The sequence below is a fragment of the Anastrepha obliqua genome, chromosome 5 (genome assembly GCF_027943255.1).
Source record: "Anastrepha obliqua isolate idAnaObli1 chromosome 5, idAnaObli1_1.0, whole genome shotgun sequence".
NCBI classification, from domain to species: Eukaryota; Metazoa; Arthropoda; class Insecta; order Diptera; family Tephritidae; genus Anastrepha; species Anastrepha obliqua.
In genome coordinates this window covers 117632433-117652214 of record NC_072896.1, presented here as the reverse complement: position 1 = coordinate 117652214, position 19782 = coordinate 117632433, and positions in this window count along the sequence as shown.

Below are 19782 nucleotides of genomic sequence, written 5' to 3'. Positions count from 1 at the left end.
GAAAGTAGTAAGAAGAGCTTATGGCGCACACTAATGCCATTTGGCCAATCTGAGCGCATAGATCCAACTACAAACATAAACACGAGTATGTACATGAATACATTAATGCATGTATGTATGTGTGTGAACTCGTGCGCTTAGTTGCCATAATCATTTTGCATATAGGGCGAGCGAGCAGCTGCCACAAAAGTCTAACATTAAATGAGTGCCACTGCAAAATTAAATCCAAGTAATATTCACAATTCACATTTGATGCTCCTTTTTAAGCCTGACGCCACTCTTCCGTCTCCTTATAGCACTTCGCAGCAGTTGAACGCGTGTAATTGCAATCAAAAAAAGTCCACTAGAGTCTTCTCGCTGGTGACGCATTTGCCTTTATACGCGCGCCCCCCCCCCCCCCCCCCCCCCATTCTTTGACTTTTCACACAGACATACACCGGGCAAGTCAGGCATGTACCCTGGCGCGGGCCACGAAATACCTGCCATAGCGTAACAACATAATTTCGTAAAAGGATCACTGCAACAAAGCATCCAAATAGCAACATCGAAGTCAGCAACCGCCGACAGTTGACGGGAGAATTCCTCGCATTGGCATCGTTTGTAATAATCATCGAATAAATTATGCAAAAATCATTCACATTGTTGTTGTGTATGTTATGTAGTGCTCTGCTCTCAGGTTGCTTTGCCTTTTGAGTGACTGCCATTGTTTGTGGCCGGGCGGTCTACTATTGTTGTACGAGTACACATCCTGCTGCCGCAAATACTCATGAGCACAGAAGGCAAGAAAGGTATTTAACAATCCTTATGTCGAAGTGCGTGTATCTCATTACATTTTGTCGTTGTCAGCGAAATGGCAACACTTGAATTTTTAATAAATTCTTTGAACGCACATGAGCACAGAGAATTACAATCATACGGCATTTCAGTGGCTCGCCCACCCACACACAGCCACAGACATACCCCAGCGCTTATGCTCATTTAACTAATTTTAATAAAATAACAAGAAATTTATGTGCTTTATTATTAGGTAAGTGCAAGGCAACAACAGTAATGCTGACACATGTGGCATATGAAATTCCCTTTGTGTGGCATAAAAGCCGGCGATAGATGTATTCCTATACCAAAAGCCGGGTAGTACATCTAATAATGCTATTCTACTCAATATTATTGAGTTGATAATTGCGAATTTTTCATGGCTTCTGTACCTTATACTTATCCTCCAACTTGCATTAAGTATTATTTGAGCTATCAACAATACAAGAAACCGAATTACCGGATTTCTCGTATCGTTTCCCAAATGAGCGCTTATTTAGAGAAAGTCGAGCTCCACTCAACTCTATCCTGAAAGGTAGCGGTTTCACATCATTGACCTTATTGGGACGATGCGTGGTTACTTCGGCAGTGCATGCAACACGGTGGTTCGCTGGTCGAATGGATGTTCCGAACTTCGTCATCTTTCTGGTGGTTGCCTCCTGAAAAGTTGAGCTATCTGAGCAAGTTCTTTTCTTTGTGGTAAAAGTGGTAAAGTCCTCTCAGGACGAACAAAACTTACACTTTACAAGGCTCTCATCATGCCGTCCTAACATATGGCGCAGAGACGCGCAGAGACGCAATATCCGATGAGGCGTCTCTTGGAGTGTTTGAGAGAGAAGATTCTGCCGAAGATTTTTGGACGTTTACGATATAACAATGAGCTGCATGAGCTTTATGGCGACATAGTCATAGCGCAGCGAATAAAAATTCAGCGTACATGTTAGATACGAGTATATTAGAATATAATAAAGTAAATTCGAGGTTTCGACCTGATGTACTTTTGTGCCCTCTACTCATCACAGTACCTCATCCGAACCCAGTTTCCTTATTAAACTTAAGATACAACTGGCTTGAGCTGAGCATAAGCGCCTTTCTTCTGGCAATTGGCCGAGATGTCTCAACCTTCTCTGCGCTATAGCGCCTCATTCAATGAGAAAGTGTATTGGACTTTCCGCGGATTAGTTGCAGAGACGATAACAGTCAGTGGACCAAATCCCAATCCTGTGCAGATGACTGCACAATCTGTAATGGCTTGTGAGAATGCGCATAAGCATTCTCATTGTACCCTTAGGGAAGGTTATAAGTTTATTAAACCTCTTTTGATTGTTCGCTCCCACCCAGTAAGAACTTCGGCTGGGGTAGCCCCATAGCTTCATGCCAGCTAACATCTCCTAGCCTAAGCTCTTCACTCCAAAGTTTCTTCTCGACGGTGTGTTCCCCCATTGCAAGGAAGGGCTCGGATGCTGTTGATAACGAGACCGCAGACTCTCAAGCCAGGTGCGATTGTGCGTTCCTAATAAATTCGGTTTCTCGATACACTCAGTGAGGACTGAGCCGGCATATATTGGGTAGTCGAAAAGTCTTTTCGTATTTTGTCAATAGATATCGTTGGAGTCGTCTATCTCGAGTACTACCAATCACATTGTGTCATATCATATGGTGTTAGAAAGGTGACATTTAAAGCTTCATTTAACCAAAAAAAAAATTAAATTCCGAGAAGTTGAAAAAAAAGTTATAGCTGTTCAAAAATGAGTGAAAATAATGAAGAAATTCGCTATTTTTGGAAATTTTTGTATAAAAAAGGGAAGAATGCCACGCAAGCCACCAATGAGATTTGTGAAGTTTACGGAGGCGATGCTGTATCAGTTCGAGTAGCACAGCAATGGTTCGCTCGGTTCTGTTTTGGAAATGTCGATGTGAAAGATGTACCTCGCTGCGGTCGACCTGTCGTTGAAAAAGTCGATGAAATTATGGAAAAGATTGGCCAGGACCGGCACATAAGCTGCCATGACATCGCCAATGCCCAAATATTCATCATCAAATGGGTTTGAACCATTTAAACAAAACAGGTTACAAAAAGAAGCTCGATGTTTGGGTACCACATGAATTGTCTGTGAAAAAATTAATGGACCGAATTAACATCTGCGATTCTTTGAAATGAAATCGAACCATTTCTGAAGCGAATGGTAACAGGAGACGAAAAGTGGACCAAATACGACAATAATGTGCGAAAAAGATCATGGTGCAAGGGTGGTGAAGGTCAACAAATGGTCCCAAAGCCAGGATTGACGCCTTGAAAGGTTATGCTGTGTGTTTGGTGGGATTGGAAAGGAATCATCCATTATGAGCTGCTCCAGCCTGCTCGAACGATTGATTCTACACTTTACTGTCAACAACTGATGAGATTGAAGCAAGCAATCGAAAAAAAAAACGACCAGAACTGATCAGCAGAAAGAGCGTCGTCTTACTTCAGGACAACGCTAGGCCACCCACATTTTTGATGACTCGGCAAAAACTGGGAGAGCTTGGCTCGGAAGTTTTGATGCATCCACCATATAGCCCTGACCTTGCACCATCGGACTACCATTTGTTTTAGTCAAAGCAGAACTCCCTTAATGGAGTAAAGCTGGCTTCAAGAGAAGCCTATGAAAATTAGTTGTCGCAGTTTTTCGCCGAGAAACCACAAAAGTTTTACACTGATGGAATAATGTCTCTAGAAGAAAAATGGCAAAATGTGGTCGACCGAAATGGTACGTATTTGGTTTAATAAAGTTCATTATAAATATAGAAAAAAAGTGAGTTGAAGTTTGATTAGAAATACGAAAAGACTTTTTCAACTACCCAATATATCTACCTGACTGTCGTTCAGAATGGCAATCCGCTCATTCCGTAGGTTTCTGCCTTGGCTGATCGCTGCACACAGACAGACTGCATATGCCTCCGCTTAATTTTCTGCTACTGGTATCAGTTGAGATTGAAATACGCCAACAAAAGTTGAATTGGATAGGCCATACAATCCGTAAACTTGCGACTGACATCAGCAGAATATCACTAGACTGGAATCCGCAAGGCTCTCGCCAAAGAGAACGGCTGAAAGGGACATGGAGACGAAGCCTGTATGACAAATTCACGACATCTGACGACTCGCTCACTTGGCCGCAAATAAAGTCAAAACCTGCAAATCGACGCTAATGGAATTTATTTGTATCCGCACTTTGCGCCACCAGCTGGCGCGATAGCAAATAATAATAATATTATACCTCCGCTGGGGAGATACTTGGAAAACTACTCATCAGCACAGAACGCTTGGTTTTGGGGTCTGTGTACAAGCGCTAATGCCTTCTAGTGCCTTTGAGCCAACTGTACTTATATACCAATCCAGAGTACACTCTTGGAGCAGCGGTATTCCTTTCAAGAGCAGGTGTCCTCCAGTTTACTTTATAGTCCAGTTCAATTCTGAATTTCTTGTCAAATTTAATAACATATTATTTACTATGTTTGGTACTCCGTTGCTGGTTAGAGATATTAAAGAAAAATGGACGGCACCAGACCTAATTTTCGAAATTCCCATAAAATCGTATTTAGGTACTTCCTTGTTGTCGTTCTTTTTCATATTTCATTTTCATTTGTTTTAATAAAATTGCGCTACTTACGTTTTCAAAAATTACAATTAGATGGAAGGTGGCCGCGGTTTTTATCCGATTATGCTCAGATTAAGATTAAGAAGCCTTTTCCTGTATCGGTTCGGATATATGCTGATATATGTAACAAATTATATACTAACTTCTTTGAGTCAAGGAAGATTTTACTCGAATACCCACTTTTCGCCGGAAGTTGAAATAATCAGATTACAACAACCCCTTGAATATTCAATTGTTTCCATTTATGTAATTCTGCACCTACTTTCTAAATTGCAATCATTGCATTCGGACCCAGTCATACACATACAAACATAAGCAGGTTTGTAGAAGTTCCGGTCACAGGAGTGACGCATACAAAAATGTTAGCATCAAATATATCGGAGCATAGAGATATCAGCACTAAGATAGGCGACCGATTGTTTTTGCTGCTGCTTTGGCAAATTGATTGATCAATCGGCGAACTACGTCAAGCAGAAGAATTCAATTATGCGCCCACATAATGAAAGGTATAAAAAAGGGGAAAGGTGAGATAGCAGTCACAAACTTTTGTTGCACTCTTCATCTACTTGTACACACACACACACACGCCTCATTCTACGTATCCTGGCAAAATGTTATAGTGTAAAGTTAGAGGAGTGGCTGGAAATACGCGTGGCCGCTTGCGGTTTTAACTTAATTTCCGGTTTGGAGTACAAAAGCGTTGCTCCAGCACTCCTACTTACTCAACGGATATGACGGACGTGTGTACATAAAGCAATGGCCATAAACAGCGAAGTGCAGTCAGTAGAAGACAAGGCAAATACTCGTATCATCAATGGGCAGCCTTAGTGACAACGGTCAGGATCAGCCTTTGATGGCCACACTGATGGTGTAGGTGATATTGAAAAGAGGAGAGTTACTGTCAGGGCACAAGGCACCTATTAGGTGAAAGTTGGGTTGCAGGTACATATACAGAAATCAATTTTCGGATAAATTGTGAATATTTTTAATATCATTTGAAAAGTTTTCTTAAATGTTTAGATTCATAAAACTGTAAATTGTTTATATAGACACTGTAAACTTTTTGATTGGCGTACAGGGGAAGAGTAGCGTCCGCCATAGCCGAATGGATTGGTGCATAACTACCATTCAGTAGTGCCCGTGTTGGAAACCACGGGCATCAAACATGAAATGAGAGAAACGGTTCTTCTAATAGCGGTCGCTCCTCGGCCGGTGATGTCTTACGTGAGAGTGTATTTTTGCCATGAAACAACACCTCATAAAAAATCATAAAACTGTAGGTCCCTCCATTTGTGGAGACCTTCACCACAAAAAGAAAGAAGAGCTGGGCCAAACACCCAAAAAGTTATAAAAGGAGTATTTGTTCGGCTTTTTCCTCTACTTCCGCATAAAATCACGAGTTTTGATGGCTGTAATAAGTCACTTCTACTGAAGCCAGTTTGACCCGTCAAAACCTAGGAAGGAGTTCGTGACATTGGTTTTGTAAGCTAAAACTTGGTCTTTCAATAGTTTATGTAGGTAGACAGGCAGGAAGGAGTAGTATAGAGTACAGAGTATAGGAAGGAGCCTAGAATGCCGTCATAGGTGCCTAACAAACGCTTCGTAGGACTCGTGAGAATTTTAGATTTAAGAGGCTGGATGCAAAAAAAAAATATGTTGAGGAAAATTTACTATTGATTTATTACATAATTAGTTAATGCCCTACATCTACTTACATACAAATGAAGTGTCCTACAAGTATAACTTCAGCCATTCGAAGTCGGGCATTAACTATATTGTTTCTATGAGCAGCTTTTTCATAGTAGAAATGCAGACGGAGGTTTGGCAATTCCTTGGCGAAGAGCGAGCGCTATTGGAAAACAACTTTTTGTATCATTTGAAGTCTCATGGTGCCATTTCATTCGCAAAAAGTCTCTATAACTCCAAACTAATCATCTTTTATTTGGAAACACTGCAATAAACTTAATTTAATTTGAAATTATGATAATTTCAATGAGGCGTCCCTTGGAGTGTTTGAGAGAAAAATTCTGCGGAAGATTTTTGGACCTTTGCACGTTAGTGACGGGTAAGCGATGGAAATATGAACTGTATGAGCTTTACGGTGACATACTCGTAGGCATAGCGCAGCGAATGAAGCTCCAGCGGCTTCGTAGGCTGGGTCATGTCGTCCGAATGGATATAAACGCTCCGGCTCTGAAAGTATTCGAGGCGGTACTAGCTGGTGGTAGCAGAGAAAGAGGAAGGCCTTCTCTGCCTTTGAAAAATCTAGTGGAGAAGGACTTGACTTCACTTTGTGTGTCCAACTGGCGCCGGTTAGAACGAGAAAGGAACGACTGGCGCACTTGGTTAAACTGGGTCAACATCGCTAAACGGGTTAACGCGTCAATCAAGAAGAAGAAGACGAATTTGGAATGGAATGGATTGCAATTGTGTGGTTGAGCATAATTTTTTCTAAGTACCCCAGCAATACTTCCTATTGCACTTAGGTCAACAGAGATGATTTAACCCTCCGTCGGGCACCCGGGCTTGATCAGACGGGCTTTTTTGACTTTAGACGTGAATTTTACATACATATTACCTTTCTAAAATGTAATTCTCTGTCGATTTATGAATATAAACTTTTTAAAAGGATCCTCGAACAGGACGAAAAAAGGCCAGACCCGGGTGCCCAACCCAAGGTTTTAAAAAAGGTATCCAACGGAGGGTTAAAGGATAGGGAGCAACTGGGGGATGAGGATTCAGTTAGTTCGCCTATTTTCAGTACATCCGTCCCAAAAATGTGTCATCTAAGATTAGTGAATTGCCGGACAGCAGCAGAAAAAATGTTCTGTACCATCTTTATCCTCCAAACAAGATGTACACAGTGGATCGTCGAAGATGTCAATGGTGACCATAATCAGCCAATGGACGCTCCAATTGGACGCTCCAACGAACCGCAGTTCGCCATTTCGTCAGTCGTTGTCCTGAACACCACAGTGTTTTGGCACCCTTATATGATTATATATACCTATACGCTTCTATGGTTTCGCGAGGGCACAAAGGGCCACAACAAGCTCCCTTCATTCGCTTCTTTCGGACGCCAGCCACTTTAGTTCGTTCTAACTTTTCTTTGCCTTTCCTATTTCCGTTTCTAAGGCTTTTCTTCAGGTTAGTGATGGTCTGCCTCTTCGTCGGTTACCTAGCGCGTTCCAATCAATCGCATTAAGAGTGATTGCGTTCGGATCTCTTCTTAAAATGTGTCCAAGCCACCTCCATTTTCTTTTAAGTATTTCCATTCGCATTGTAGTTTGGTTCATCATAGCCCATAAGTTTTGGTTGGATATGATGTTGGGCCAGAAGATGCGGAGGCAACGGTTCACAAATACCTGGAAGGGCTGCAAGTCTGTGGCTGCAAGATTCCAACTTTCGCAGCCGTACAATAGGGTGAACTGGACATTAAAGTTGAATATTTCAATTTTGGTGTTACGAGAGATCACAGAGGATTGTCAGACAGCTTTAAGAGAGCGAAAGCTTGTTTCGCTTCACGAAGCCATTGTTAAAATATTATTTTGAGTTCCCGTTTGAAGATATAATGCTACCCATGTAGCAAAAGGAGCTACCTGCTTCAAGCTCAGTGCCATCGATTTTTTTTTGTTTTTGTCGGGACAGGATAGCAAATACAGCACTCAGACACACTTAAGTCCATTGTACTGCACACGGGTTCCCCTTTTCATATTCTTTAAATCCACTCGACCTCCGAAGAAATCTGAGTAGATCTTGTAGTGCCAAGGAACCAAGGAGCCAAGGAGGTCGCTTCTTAACATATTAGTGCCAAAGACTTCAAGCCTGATACGAGCGAAGGTGGGACAAACGTACAGAAAGAGGTATGTCATCTCATCCGACTCTCCATATGCTGGGCAGAGTGCATTGTCTGAGATGCCCACCTTTTCTATGCGCTTTGCCCATAGAAAGTGTCCCGTCATCAGCATAACCACCCGCCTACAGTCCCCTCTGCTTAGTAGCAGGAGAAACTGCGACAGTCGATCGGACATGACAGGTAACATCAGTTTTGTCCATCTGCAGCCTCTCTCAGCCTGCCAAGCACGCTTGTGGGTTAGAGTGACCCATTTCCTAACCGTGCTGTGATGGCTGCAGAAAAGAGTGGCAGAACTGACTCCGGGCCAAGCAAGTTGGTCTCAGAACCCATTCTGGCGAAAGAATCTGAGATCTCGTTACCGTCGATTTTAAATTTGTGTATAGAGATCGAATTAAAATGCATTGGAAATGGATTTACTGATATTTATTAAGAGGCCTTCTCTCGCTGCTGTGCGGCATAACCGAGATCTTCGAGACGTCAATTCAGCCCCCATGTTTTGCCATTTGTTTCGTGCGTTACTTTACTCGTAACACAGTCCAGCACTATGCTCAAAAGGAGTAGTGACAACACGCAGCCTAGTCGAAGGCCGACTGCGATGTTTATCGGATCACTCAGCTCTTTTTTATGCCCCATGCGGCAACTTGCGTTGGAGAGCAGTGCTTTTATGAGCTTAATACGCGTAGCTGGAACTCCTTTAGACGCCAATATACTCCAGATTGCGTCGTATGATCGTGGATTGTATCGAATGCTTTTTAAAGTCGACGAAGATTAGACAGAGAGTGTTTCGCGCCTCTATATATTGCTTCCCTATAACACGAATACTGTTGACGTGGTCGATGCATGATCGGCCTGGTCGGAAACCCACCTGCTCCGATCTGACTTTTGGTTGAAGAGCCGCCTTATAAGTTTTTCTTTGTTCCCTCCTCTCGGGAGCATAGGGCCTCGACAAGGCTCAGTCTTGCGCTGGTTTCGTAAATCTATTTTGATTCCTGACAGGGTAGGTGATTAGCCTGCCGCTACCGTCTCAAATATTGACCCATCTAAGATGCCCACCGTTGCTTAGGAACAACGCCTTCGTATTGCTTGGAACACCATCTGTGTTTCGTATTTTTCTGGCAGAAGGATCGCACAGATGGTTGATGACTTCGTTAAATTTGGTGTGTCTTCGCTATTACCGCAGTTGTCCACTTCCTCCTGCTGGCGCCACTGATGCTATGTGTAACTGTCTGTATTTCTTTTTTTGTTTTTGGTTTTTTTGTTTTGTTTTAGCAGTCACAATGCAAATAATGCATAGGGATAAGTTTTGGGTTTGAGGAATGAGATTTTGTTTTTGCTTTTAAATTTGGAAAAGTGCGAGGTCCGTGCTTTAAGTGGGACTCGAACCCACAACCTCTGGGATGGCCGGCTAGTGCACTTACCTTACCTACCTAAACTACCGAGGCCACTCGGCTTAAAAGTTTAAATTCATTTAATTTATATTAATTTTATTTTAATTTAGTTAATTAAATTTTTTATTTCATCGCCTCTACTATAACTGTTTTAAATTTCATATTTATTTCGTTATTTTTATATTTTCATATAATTAATTAAATTTCTCATTTATCTTCTTTAATGAGATTTTATGACCGCTGGTGATGACTCTGGCGAAATTAATGCCTTCAATTGAGCACTCAGCGTTCATAAAATCAAAACAAACACACTTTAGTCTAGGCAATTGGCAATTGAATGAATGGGAAAGCATTTGCCGTTGCTAGTCGCAAGGAGAGGGCCATAAAAGGAGCTTGTAAAAGCGTCGCACATATGCGATTTTGTATGCCTACCTCCCTCCGTTCCGCGCGCTCATCTCCACGCATTCCTATTTATAGGTGAGTGAATGCATTTTGCACTACGCCAACGTTTCGATGTGTAATGAGCCACTTTGGTGTGTCCTCACTAGTGTCCTTGCATAAATGCAAGGAGCATGAAAATAGACGTGTGTGTGTGTGAATGTGCACGCGTGTGTGCGCTTACTGTTTGCCATTGCAACGCATTTAATTAAATCATAAATAAGCAGAGATACGCAATTACACAAACATTAAGAGGACAATGAAAAGCGCAACGCTTACAGGAGAACAGGCGAGATGGAGTTTTATGGAGTGCGTGTGTGGGTGTGTGGTTGTTAATGCCGCAAAGGTGCAAGTGAGTGATAGCTCTTTGGTTGGGCTGATAAATAAATACTCCCCTGCTGGTAGGATGTGTATATGTGGGAGAGTGTGTGTGTGTGTTTTTTTTTTACTCTCACTACACATTGCACTAGAAGTAGTTAAAAGTGAATTTAATTAAGCGCGTGTGGAACGTTAAATGCTCACCGGCAGCATCAGCAACATTAAATTGCAACAACAGAAGTGCCAAACGTTTGCGAACATACGCACATTCTTATAGTGTCGCCACTGCTGTATCGGTATGGTTGTTGTTATTGTTGTTGTCGAACAATCTATTTACAAATGAAATCAAATATCGAAGTAAACGCCACGTTAAAATTAAAAGGCGTAATTTTGTGGTCACATGAAAGGCGCACCAGGCCTTGGAGTTGAGAGATTTGTGAAAAAAAAAATTGAAAAAAGACGGTGAGAGCGAAGCTGGTAAAAATATTGGGTTGGCAACTAAGTAATTGCGGATTTAATTCAGAAATGGCTTAAGTTGAATTTTTAGGCTTGCAGACATAGTTTAAATGTAAAACACATTTTGTTATTTGATAGTTGGCAATTTAGCTGTCAATCAGTAAAAAAAGTTTTTTGATCGGTTGCGTAGTTTTCGTTTGGCGTTCGTTGAAAAATGGAAAATCAAATAAACCGTCATATTTTGCTTTTTTATTTCCGCAAAGGGAAAACCGCATCGTAAGCTCATAAAAAGTTATATATGTTGTTTATGAGGACGAAGCCTTAAAGGAACGGCAGTGTCAAAATTGGTTTGCCAAATTTCATTCTGGTGATTTTTCACTCAAAGATGAAAATTGCTGTGGTCGTCCAGTGGAAGTTGACGACGCCCTAATCAAAGCAGTACTCGATTCAGATCGTCAATGTACAACACGTGAGATTGCAGAGAGGCTTCGTGTATCACATACATGCAAATCTCTTTAAACAACTTGGCTATGTTCAAAAACTCGATTCATGGGCTCCTCACGAACTGAAAGAAATGCATTTAACGCAACGCATTAACGGCTAGGATTTGCTAAGGCAACGTAATGAAAATGATCCATTTTTAAAACGACTGATAACTGGCGATGAAAAATGGGTTGTTTACAACAATATCAAGCGTGGAGCAGGCCAGGTGAGTCAACTCAAATAACTTCTGATGTCTGCATTGAACAACTAACGAAATTAAACAATGCAGTTGAGGAAAAGCGGCCCGAATTGACAAACCGAAAAGGTATTGTATTCCATCATGACAATGCAGAGCCACACACATCTTTGGCCACTCGGCAAAAATTATTGGAGCTTGGTTGGGATGTTTTGCCACATCCACCATACAGTCCTGACTTTGCACCATCTGATTACGTTTTGTTTCGATCTTTACAAAACTCCTTGAATGGTAAAAATTTCAATAATGATGATGATGTCAAATCGTACCTAATTCAGTTTTTTGCTAATAAAAACCAGAAGTTTTATGAACGTGGGATTATGATGCTGCCTAAAAAATGGCAAAAGGTCATTGATCAAAATGGGCAACACATTACCGAATAAAGGTATTTAGTTCCATGAAAAAATTGCCTTTGATTTTCTAAAAAAAAATCCGCAATTACTTGGTAGCCAACCCAATACATAAGTGACACATCTGCCTACCTCGATGTGCTTAGGCTTACTAGGGGCTTAAATTGCATGCTTTCAGCATTGAGAACTACGAGGTCGTGTGAAGCGTCCGTGCGAAAATGAAAACCATTTCATTGTTTAGAAAAAGCCTTTCTTATTTTTCACTATATTCTCCTTTTAGGCTTTACACTTCGTCTAACACTCTTCTAGTTTGTTGATCACGAAAAAGTGTCAAATGTGAAAAATAGCCATTCGTTTTTGCAATCACCTCCGCGTTTGAATAAAATATTTTTCCAAGAGATGCTGCTAATTAAAAATAAGCTCCATAGGTGCCACTAGTGCCATCTGTCTGACTTTGCACTGACTTTTCAAACGACCCTCGTAAACATTTCGCGGAAGGTTATATAGTTATATTGATTCGCATAAATATTTTTTTTTTTTTATGCTAGGTGGCGCAAAATTAATCATCCTATCTGAAGATTTATTATATAATTTTTTCACAAGACTTCCTACGCCAATCACATTTTACACCTGTGAACTAGACAGTTGCAATATACAAACAGACAAGCAGTGACATTTAACAACCAAATAATACAAGGTGGCGTAAAATTAAGCGTCCTCAACCTTACTTTTACTTTTACTAAATGTTGAGTATGAAGAATGCATAATTTAATATTATACGATAATAGAAAAAGCTGATATGAAGTAGGTACTCCCCTTTTACAGGGCACACTTTCTTAAATCTTTTAGTATTTAAGTTTTAGAACTAGGCTTTCTCATCTAATTTTAGCTAAATAAAAGCTCTCTTGCTCCCAACCATCACCGCAAGTACATCTCACTCAATAAAAAAAACTTTATTTTTACTGAATAAAAAAATAACTTTTAGTGATTGAAATCTTTATATTAACGTTTACGCGCTCCATTGCTTTGAAGTTTCATCTAAAGGCAAAAATGCTTAAAATAGTTAAAGACTCTTGGGTTCTTGGACCGATTCAAAAAATAGTACGTCGAAATAACGTTTGTTACTCGAATCGGTTGATGGAGCCGCTTAATAATACGAGAGGTTCTTAATAAAATTTTCGCCACTACATGAAATTTCCCATTTATTTGGGGAATATTTATGTGCCTCTTTTATGTGCCACTCCAAGTAAATATAGTAAAAATTGTACATACACAGCCCGCGACAAAACGATAGCTCATCACTTTGAGCAGTTTTGACTATTTTTCTATCTTCTTTTAGTTTTCATTTTCTTTTTTTATTTAATATATTTAGAAAAGTATCTAGCAAAACCATATAAATCCAATTATCAAGTTATATAAAAAATTAGAAAAATTCCACAAACTTTTCGTCCCAATTCCAGAAGTCTCAATTTGAATATCTAGAAAAAAATTTGCTATACAGTTTTATAGCTGATTAAGTTTAAGTAGAATTATGAAATTTTAGTATAATCAAAGTTTAAAGTTAGTGAAAAGAGGTTGTCTGTAAAGTCGGTTTACTGACGATAGTTTAACGTGACAACGTCATAAGAAAATATTGATGAAATGGTTGCAATTTTCAAAACAAAATTTTAATTTTATTTGTTTGATTGATAATTTGTATGGATATAGAGGAGGAGGTAAATGGAATTGCAATGGAATAGTCAAGTTACATTTACACATTTATCTTCAATTTCGATTGTGCATCAGACGTTAATAAGTCAACAACATTAAGAGGCACCATCATCGATTTGCCTTTTTCAAGACACTTTACACTCGAAACACTCCCTTTCATTTCCTACTTTTTCTATCATCGTCCTATTCTCAACAGAGAAATGGTTCATTACCATGCACACAGGAAGAAGGCATATGCAAATACAAGTACGTGAATTTATATACAAATGCGCATATACATACATATACATACATATATATGCTCACTCAAGTAGGACAGAGCCAGATGTCGAACGTTGCAGAACACGGGGGCCGATTGTGCTCTTTGTCGTTCGTTCCGCGCTCTCGCTTGCAGTTCAAGCACATTAGCTTACATTTGCTTGCGTACGGAATAGATTCGTATATTTGATATGTCCATATGACTTTTATGCATCTTTACATATAGATTTGTTCTTTTTGAAAGTTGCGCGAAATTGTATATGTATATGCATGTTTATATACATATATTAGTATACAACATATCTTATAAGGTATTTTTTTTTCTTTTCCATTTTTCTTTATTTATTGAATCTTTCTTTTATAAGAAACTAACAATAAGTTTACAAATCTTATATACTAGAGTAATATGTTTCCTTGCCAGTGCTAAGAAACGAATTATTTGCTCAAATGAACATATATTTACATATATGATTAAATCGGTTGTGAATCTCCAATTCTTTATAGTTGGGAGCTGAAAAGGACGGGTTTCCAGTCTCCGATTCTTCGTAGCTGGGAGCCGGAAAGGCCTAGTTTCCAGTCTCCCTTAGAGCTTCCGTTGTCTCTCATGTCGATTGTGAAAATGATGTTGTTTTTTTGTTTTTGTTTCGAATGTGATAGATGTGGTTGGAGGAAGTTGTGGACGGACTCTCGCGTGAGATGAGATCATTAAGATACTGCAGACTTGAATATGTCTCTTTTTTTCAATCTTGTGTGACCTTCATCTAAAAGTAGATTTCGCGCTAGTTTATTGGGATGGTCTTCTAGCTTTTGTAGGTATTTTTTGCTCAACCGTACTATTTCATCGGCTACACGAGGTATGCAAATATCTCTGTGAATGTTAACGTTCTTTATATACCATGGCGCTCCTGTGATTATCCGCAAGGCTTTAGATTGCACTCTCTGAAGTTTTTCGATATTTGAGGGCGTAGCCGTTCCCCACATTTCTATACCATATGTCCATATTGGTTTTAGCATGGCTTTATATAGTAGCACTTTGTACTCTAGAGGTAATGCTGATTTCGAATTAAGCATCCAATATAGGCTTTTCATTTTAAGCTTGATATTCGACACTTTCTTTTCAATATGATTCCGCCATGTGAGTCTTCTATCTAAGTGAATTCCAAGATATTTTATTTCGTTTTGCTGTGGTATATTCTGACCATTTATTGTAACTGCAGGGCAAGTTTCTTTTCTTAGAGTAAAAGTAATATGCACGCATTTGGTTTCATTAACCTTTATTCTCCAGTTTTTAACCATACTTCTGTTTCAAGTATATGCCTTTGTAATATAGACGTTGCTACTTTTGGGTCTGTGTGAGTGCAAAGTATTGCAGTATCATCGGCAAATGTTGATGTCATTGTTTGGCTCGTCGTTGGCATATCAGATGTGTATAATACATATAAAATAGGGCCCAGAACGCTGCCTTGTGGAACTCCAGCGTCTATTCTACAATGCCGAGAGAAAAAATCTTTTTGCTTTACAACAAATTCTCTATTAGTGATATAGTTTTGCAGCAAGAGGTGTACATTCGTAGGCAGTAAACTAGTAATTTTGTGAATTAGGCCGCGGTGCCATACCTTATCGAATGCTTGTGCTACGTCTAAGAACAGTGCAGTGCAGTACTGATTTTTCTCAAAGGACTTTCGTATAAATGACACAATGCGATGAACTTGCTCAGTTGTACTATGTTTTGCTCTAAATCCAAATTGGTGTTGAGGAATAATACTGTTATCTTCAATAAAGGGCATTATTTTCTGCAAGAGCAACTTTTCAAATAGCTTTGAAAGTATGGACAATAGACTAATTGGCCGATATGAGGATGCTTGGCTTAAGTCTTTCCCAGGTTTACCAATCATAATGATTTGAGATAATTTCCAAGCTTTCGGGTAGTAGGCAGTACGAGAGATGGCGTTAAATATGTGCCTGATATGAAGAACGGCAATATTGGGAAGCTCTTTTAGCATTTTTGGGGTGATTTTGTCGTAACCTGGTGCTTTTTTAGGTTTAAGTTGATTAATAACTGAGACTATGTTATTTTTTTTAAACTTTATTGGCTTTTTTGGTGGTTGCAATATGTCTAGTGGTAAGCAAGTAGTTGCAGAAGACTGATTGGGAGTGAAGACAGATTGCAGATGTTCAGCAAATACACACCCTTTTTCAGAATCCGTACGTGCCCAATTACCATTTCCTAGCCGAATTGGGGATTCGTACTGTATGGGCCGATTTATATTTTTTGTGGCTTTCCACAATGCGTAATCTGTTTGGTCCGTCGGAGTAAGATTAGAAAGGAAATCATGAAGATGCCTCTCCTTTTCTTTTTTTAAGGGCGCAACGCAACTTAACTGTGTATTCATACAATAGTTTCTTGTATTTTGGAGAACGATATTGTTGCCAAGACCTTCTCAGCTCTCGTTTCTTTTTAACTAAATCTTCTATAGTCTCATCAATGTTTCGCTGAGAGTTAACACGACTTTTATTATTTGTGGCCACTGCTGCCCTAGTAGCTCCATGCATTAGTTCAGTCAATGTATATATCTGCCTATCGATATCAATATCATTCTTTAAAGGAACATTGGTTTTTATATGAGTGCTAATGTATTTCTTATATTTAAGCCAGTTTATGAGATTGGGATGGGGGAGCTGATTACCCGCTGTTCTGGTGCAAGGACTACCTTCCATGGTTATAATAGACGGAGAATGGTCGGAGGACAATTCCAGGGATGAGGATGCTGTTACAATCTTGCGATTAATACCCTTTATAATACCAAAGTCAATCAGGTCAGGCATCTTCTGGCGGTCAGATGGCCAATATGTTGGCTGTCCTGTAGATACAACATCAAGTTTTGATCTTAGTATACAACTAAAAAGTTGTCTCCCTCTAGGTGTGACCAGTCTAGAGCCCCAATAGTGGTGCTTGGCATTGAAGTCCCCTGCAGCCATAATCTTTGGCCCAAGTTTGGCAAAAAAATCTTTGAACTGTTGTTCGGTTATAATTTGAGAAGGAGGGCAGTACACAGCTGCGATAGCCATTGTACTGGAAAATTCTTGCAGTTGAATAATAGTGGACTGAAGGTATTCTTCATTAAATTCCTCAAGTACACTGTGCTTTAGACGTTTTTTTATTAATATCGCTGTGCCACCACGAGCCATGTTTCTAGGATGTTTTGTATCATAGAAAAGATATTCCGGAATTCTAAAATAATTTTTATCTGTAAGATGAGTTTCAGATATAAGCATAATGTCAATGTTATTTGATAATAGAAAATTATAGACTTCGAGCTTGTGCTTGGTGAGACCGTTTGCGTTCCAATGACAAATTTTGATTCTGTACATTATGGTTTATTTAAAAGGGTTTGCATTAAAATGGTTTGATTTCTAATCAGATCCTGTATCATGCTTTGCATTCCAACCATAAATTGATTAAGGGTTTGCACGAGTGTTTGAAGCATAGATTCTATACTGCAATTATTAATGTTATTTGCTTCCACATTTGGGTTGGTTTTTAGGACGTTTGCATATGATTGGTATTGTGGTTGTGCTATTGGTTGGCGACTAAAAGAATTTAGATTTGGTACTGTTGTAGGTGGGACAGGTTTTCTATTTGGCAGCAATTCTTTTTGTTTTATTGATAAAAATACAGGACAGCCCCGATAATTAGCAGTGTGGTTTTCTCCACAATTGCTACATTTTTTAGCACTTGCATCTTGTTTTGGTTTGCTACACGTAGATGTGGAGTGTAAGTCACCGCATATCACACACACGCTTGGTAAATTACAATAGCTACGAGTGTGGCCAAATTCCTGGCAGTTTGTACATTGTACGGGACTCTTACGTTTTAGTGGTTCTTCTATTGAAATTTTACGATGCAGTAGATAACGCAGGTTGTAAATAGGATGCACTTCGCCTTTTTTTAATAATTTTGCTGATGGCTCAAGTTCTATACGAAACATTGGTTGCGTAACTTTGTTCCGGTTTTTTATATTAAATATGGACTTTATTTCGAATCCCGCTTCTTCCAGTGCTCCCTTTATTTCGGACGGATCTACATTATGCTCAACTCCTTTTAAAATTACTATAAGGCCCTTACTGCTTTTAAGCTGATACGTGTAGTACTCTTTCTTAAGCAAATCGAAATTATTTACTAACTTTCTAAAATTTTCTTCCTCGTAGATTTGAATTTTGGTCTCATGTATGTTGCCTTTCATAACAGAAACAACATGAAAATTGTTTGCACCCAATAACTTCGCTAAATTGTTTACAAGACTGTTCGAATTTTTTTCTCTTAAGTATATTGGGGGCGGTTTAGACTTACTGCCTGTACTTTTACTCTTGGTTATTTCCTCACTGTTGTCTAGTATAGCAAATCTATTCTGGCACAGGGAGCCGTCTTCACAATTTTTTTTTATTTTTTCTCTTTGTTTATCAACTGTTTGCTTTTGCGGACTTTGTTTACGCTTTGGCTGAATGTTCATGTAGCGGTCTAACCCAGTCTGTATGACCGACTGTTTAATTTTACTCTGGTTTGGGCAGTTACTGATTAGAGCTTTCGTAGAGCTTTCGTGAGAGAGCTTTTCTTCTTGAGCTGTGGCTGTAGATCTGTTCACAGAAAAGCTTTGCTTCGACCACGGATTTGCTGATTCTGTAGAGTCTGTAGAGAGTGTACTCACAATTCGATCAGAAGTTTTTCCGTTGGTTTGCGAAATGCCTTCTGACTGCATTTGCGAAACAGAGACAATTTCGTTTGCGCCAAAACTTCTTGTAAGCGGGGAGATTGTACGCCGTTTTTGTTCCCGTTGATGAAAGCTGCTGCATCGCCGTTCTCATCAATGCTGGCTGAGCGAACGCGCACTGACGGCGGAGAACGTCGGACACTCATCTGTTTGCACTTTTGGTTTTTTGGTGTTTTATTTTCGTTGATTTGGTTATTATTTAATTTATTTATTTAGTTTATTTTGTTAATCCCGGAGTAAACCAATTTCACTTAGGCGAAACACGACCGGTTTAATTAGGGATCTTGGTTTTAAATACTTTATATATGCGGTTGTAAGCGATTTTTTTAGAGAGCGTTTTAAAAACACGTCCGTTTTGTACGATTTCTTTTAAAAGGTATGTGGTAAATATTACCACACATTTTTTCCTTCATATATTATAATAAAAAAATTAATAATAATAACTAAAACAACAGGTATTATTAACAAACTTGGTTTTATTTTAAATTCTTCAAGTAAATCAAATTAATAATAATCAATAAGAAGGCATATGCAAGTACAAATAGGTGAATTTATATATGTACATATGCGCATATACATACATATATACGCTCACTTAAGTAGGAGAGAGCAAGATGTCGAACGTTGCCGTTCGTTTGCGTTGTTCCTCCGCGCTTTCGCTTGCAATTCATTCAAGGTAACGGCAATGAGTAAGGTAACGACAAATGAGCAAGGTAACGACAAATGAGAAAGGTAACGACACATTTTTTCGTGCGTGCAGCCGGCTAAATCGAATTATAAGACGTTATCACGTCAAAAAATAATGAGCATTAAAAACACATTTATTCTGCTTTTGAAAAATAGTCGAAACTGATCAAAATGTTCCGGTGCTATCATTTGCCGCGTGGAGTTTATACAATACTAGATATTGCCGGCACACTGTCTCCCATTTAGCCTAAAGAGATGTTTCATCACATCTTTAAAAATATGAATTTCATCTTTATTTTTTTCTTTCTGATGCTCATATTTGTAAAATTTCAATAAAATTTGTTCCCCGCTAAAATTTT